The sequence below is a fragment of the Eriocheir sinensis genome, unplaced genomic scaffold (assembly GCF_024679095.1).
Source record: "Eriocheir sinensis breed Jianghai 21 unplaced genomic scaffold, ASM2467909v1 Scaffold255, whole genome shotgun sequence".
Classification (NCBI taxonomy): Eukaryota; Metazoa; Arthropoda; class Malacostraca; order Decapoda; family Varunidae; genus Eriocheir; species Eriocheir sinensis.
In genome coordinates, this window is record NW_026111560.1 from 431153 (window position 1) to 436152 (window position 5000).

General features: G+C 42.5%; 2 protein-coding genes across 4 annotated transcripts in view; both read left to right on the plus strand.

Moving 5' to 3' along the window:
* Nucleotides 1-684, plus strand: part of LOC126991276 (uncharacterized) — a 26170-nt gene extending 25486 nt beyond the window's left edge. The window contains exon 5 of the transcript XR_007745367.1: nt 1-684. This exon is cut by the window's left edge and continues 111 nt beyond it. The gene's annotated coding sequence lies outside the window, so the exon portion shown is untranslated.
* LOC126991278 (uncharacterized) overlaps nt 1-5000 on the plus strand; it is a 15418-nt gene that overhangs the window by 3095 nt on the left and 7323 nt on the right. The gene's annotated exons all lie outside the window — the stretch shown is intronic.

The window sequence follows — 5000 nt, forward strand, 5'->3', positions numbered from 1 at the left end:
TATGAATATGATGCCGTATGACAGGAATGTGACTATGTGGTACGATAATGTATGTGGTATGATTAAGTAACTAAGAATATAATATTAATATGATGTGATTCCTTATATATATAATATGAGTAAGAAATGAATATGACTAGCCACCCTATGACTGGGATGTGATAGGCTGTTATCAATATGAATGTGATGTGATTATATAAGAACATAAGAACATAAGAACGTAGGAGTCTGCAAGAGACCGGTAAGCCTGTACAAGGCAGCTCCTCTGAACCTAAGCTCCCGTGTATCTAACCCCACCTATTATCGCTGTCCGTGAATTTATCTAATCTATTTTTGAATGTGACAATTCTATTGGCACTCACCACATGACTGCTAAGCCTATTCCACTCATTCACCACTCTGTTAGTAAACCAATTTTTGCCTATGTCCCTGTTGAATCTGAATTTATCCAGTTTAAACCCATTACTTCGTGTCCTACCTGGTTCTCATACCAACAAAACCTTATGAATATCCCCCTTATTAAAGCCCTTCATCCATTTATAAACCTCGATCATGTCTCCACGCACCCTTCGCCTTTCTAGAGAGAGCAAGTTTAACTGTTTGAATCTTTCCTCGTATGGCAAGTTTCTCAACCCCTGAATCATCTTAGTCATCTTCCTCCTCACCGATTCTAACATTTTGATGTCCATTCTATAAAGGTGAACAGAACTGAACAAAATAATAAAGATTAGGTATAACTAATGATAAATATAGTTTGAGGAAGACTTCGGCGCTTCTGTTGCTTACGCTCCTTGAAATAAATCCCAGTACCCTATTTGCTCGATTTCTAGCTTGAATGCATTGTGCCCTTGGACGGAGATCAGAGCTCACTAAGACCCCTAAATCTCTCTCGCACCCAGACCCATGCTGCGAGTCATGAATTAAGCTATGTTTCTCTAGATGCTCCCGAATGTTCCTGGCTATTATGGACTCCAGCATCTTGCCTATAACCGATTTTAAGCTAATTGGGCGATAGTCTGAAGCAGCTGACCTGTCCCCCTTCTTGAAAATCGGCGTCACATTAGCTACTTTCCATAAGCTGGGCACATAACCAGTATTTACCGACATCTTAAAGATGTCGATTAGTGGGTCACTGATTACATCACCTAATTCCTTTAATACCCTCGGAAATATCCCGTCAGGACCTGGCGACTTGTTCTTCTTAAGCTTATCTATCTCATCCTGAACTACTTGCCTGGTAATGATTATATCCCTCAATTTATCGCCATCCCCGCCCTCGTACACCTGAACCCTTTCCGGAATAGTTGTTCGATCCTCTTGTGTGAATACTGAAAGGAAGTAGTCGTTCAACAATGTGTTCATATTTTCGTAATTTTCCACTAGCTCGCCTGTGTTTGTTTTCAGCGGTCCAATTTTCTCCCTTGTTTTTGTTCTATACATCTGAAAGAAGCAATTAGGATTACTTTTCGCCTCATTTGCTACTTTGATCTCATAGTTCCTTTTTGCTACCCTGGTGTTCTTCTTCATTAATCTAGACAGTTCGACATACCGGCCCCTGAGATGTGTTTCACCATTCTTTATTTTCTGATAAATTCCCTTCTTTAACCCTATCTCGTGTTTTAGTCCACGAGTCATCCACTTAGGGTCATTGTTTTCTTTTCTAAGTGTTCGCTGTGGTATATGCTGTCCTTGCCCCTCTACTATTACTCTAACTAAATTATTGTAAGACAGTTCTACCTGGTTCTCCTGGCTCTCCAACCCACAGTTCTGGTCCTCATGAATCCCTAAACTATCCCAGTTTACCCCTTCAAGATGTCTTCGAAGCCCCTCGTAATTTGCTCTTCTAAAATCTGGCACAAACATTGGGTTTGGTTCGCGGGTTACCGCCCAGTCTAAGCTAAAGCGAACCGTTCTGTGGTCACTATTTCCTAGCTCTCCGCCCACCTCCAACTCGTGTAGCAACTTTCCATTATTGGTTAGGACTAAGTCTAATATGTTATCTCCTCTGGTAGGCTCAGTAACTACCTGCTTAAGGAAATTATCTTGTATAACTGCAAGAAAATTCTCGGCTTCCAGGTCACCCATTAGGTCTTCCCTGTCTATATTCGTATAATTAAAGTCCCCCATTACGCAGACATTTCTACTCCTACTCGCCCTGCCAATCTCCTGTAGTAATATACTCGTGTCCTGCCTGTTAAGGTTGGGTGGCCTGTACAGAACTCCTAGAGTTAGTTTTTCTTTCCCTTTGTAACGGCGACAGAAGAGAGGTTTGTCTCTCTCTCTCTCTCTCTCTCTCTCTCTCTCTCTCTCTCTCTCTCTCTCTCTCTCTCTCTCTCTCTCTCTCTCTCTCTCTCTCTCTCTCTCTCTCTCTCTTTGTTGTTTTCTTCCTCATCTCATATTCTTTTCGCCGTCCTTTCTGCTTCTCCCTTCCCTTCTTATTTCTTTGTTTCGTCCAAGTGTCCCTCTTCTTCTCCTTGCCTTCCAGTCCTTGCCTCTCCTCTCTTCCTATAGTTTTGCTTCTCTCATTATTTTCGTCATTTTTTACCAGCACAAAACTCAGGAGCAACTTGTGAACTGTTTTTCGCTTTGGTATAACTAACGCCGCATAACTTGAGTGCACCAGATCAATTCTCTTTGTTGTTTAGTATAATGTCAATGTCATTTTTTCCCTCCTTGTGAATCATATCGGTTTCCTTGAATTTATCTTTTCTTTGTTTTATCAATTTCCTGTTTTCCTGTTTTCCTTATCCTCCGAACCCCTCGATCCCCTTTTTCCTCTCTCTTCTTCGTTCTCTACTTTCCTCCTGCCTCCTTTTCCTCTTTCCCTGTATCTTCCTTTTCCTTGTTTCCTTGTTTATTCCTTTTTTTGTGGGGAAAATGACAATGAATAAAAAAAATAATAATTACAAAATACAAACTCGAACACGAAAAAAACCTTAGTGTCAGGATGGTAGTCCCTCCAGCACTCAATATCCCAGGTCTCAAGTAGCTGCACCCACACTTACGGCAGGCCTAGTGCATCCTATGGTGATGCGGCTACAGATATTACTGGGAAGTCAGTGGGGCTGACCCTGTACCTTGCTGTTTGTGTGCCAGGCCAGGAGGTCACACACTACGTCCTGCTACTAGTGCCTACCGCCCACAGGCCACTGGGACCTGCCTGAGCTGGTGGGCTGCTTCATTAACAATAACGTTCTCTCAGCTGTGCTCAGTGAGTCCCCTGCATTTGCCGCTAGATTGTAGTTCATATGTTCAGTCCCTTATGTCTGCTCCCCGGTCTAACTCAAGGCCTTTATTCTTTTAGCACTTGTCCCCTGCCATTGTATCTTTTCAGTTTCCTTCCTGGTGCTACGTCCACATGTATCCGTAGCTGTACAGTCACACCCTGTACTGCCTGGGGGTTGGGATGGCATGCTCCTCCCTTCCCTTTGTTGTTTACTTGCAACAATAAACTAGCAAGCAATCAATCAATTTCATATTTGTTATTCGTCTATATTTTCCTCTTTCGTTCCGTACTGTGTGTGTGTGTGTGTGTGTGTGTGTGTGTGTGTGTGTGTGTGTACAACATCTTGACGTAATATCCGGTTTATGCAAAGAGAGAGATTACTTTAACTTCCTTTCTTTCACTTTCTCCTCCTCCTCTTTTGTTTTATTATTCATGTTTTTTTCTTTTCCTTTTTTGTGTCCTTTCCTGCTATTCCCTTTCCCTATCACCTCTCTCTCCTCCTCTTTCTTCTCCTCCCCTTCTTCTCCTCTCCATATCTGTCTCATCCGCTTTTGAATCCTCTCTCTCTCTCTCTCTCTCTCTCTCTCTCTCTCTCTCTCTCTCTCTCTCTCTCTCTCTCTCTCTCTCTCTCTCTCTCTCTCTCTCTCTCTCTCTCTCTCTCTCTCTCTCTCTCTCTCTCTCTCTCTCTCTCTCTCTCTCTCTCTCTCTCTCTCTCTCTCTCTCTCTCTCTCTCTCTCTCTCTCTCTCTCTCTCTCTCTCTCTCTCTCTCTCTCTCTCTCTCTCTCTCTCTCTCTCTCTCTCTCTCTCTCTCTCTCTCTCTCTCTCTCTCTCTCAAACGATCTTGTACTTCCAATGTATTTCTTATTATTTTCCTTATCTAACGCCTTCCTTGTCTCTCTCTCTCCTCTTATAACATGAACGTCAGGAGTCTGCGCGAGGCCATGGAGTCACCGTAGTAGTAGTGGTAGTAGTAGTAGTAGTAGTAGTAGTAGTAGTAGTAGTAGTAGTAGTAATAGTAGTAGAAGTAGTAGTAGTGGTGGTGGTAGTATATAGTAGTAGTAGTAGTAGTAGTAGTAGTAGTAGTAGTGGTGGTGGTGGTAGTATACAGTAGTAGTAGTAGTAGTAGTAGTAGTAGTAGTGGTGGTGGTGGGAAAACCCAGAGCTAATCAAATAGAAGAAGAAGAGGAGGAGGAGGAGGAGGAGGAGGAGGAGGAGGTGGAGGACAGTGTAAATTGAATGTGTGTGTAATTCACCACGGCCTGATCACGAGTTGGACTCGCATTAGTACTGGTGCTGGTGGTAGTGAGAGGAAGACTGTTAGTATTAAACACCGAGGAAAAGTAATTGTTTAAGAGGTTTGCAATGTGTTGGCTGTCAGTCACTAGTGCACCGTCGCTGTTTGTTAAAGGTCCAATACCACTTTTGATCGCCTTTCTGTTGTTTGTGTAACTGAAGAAAGATTTCGGATTATTTTTACAGTTGGCTGCAATATTTTCTTCATATCTACGCTTTGCCTGACCTACTAGTCTTTTTACTCGTCGCCTGGCATCATTATAAAGTCTAATATTTTCGGGCGTGCTTTGTTCTTTCTTTAACCTGTAAAACAGTTTTCTCTCATTGACTGATTGTTTAATTTCGCTATTAAACCACGGTGGGCTTTTATTAGTGTTAATTCGCTTCTCGCACAAGGGGACGAATGCGTTCTGCTGAGTGAGTAAGTGATTTTTAAAGCTTAGCCAGGCTTCCTCTACGTTGCCGTCATCTGATAGTTGTA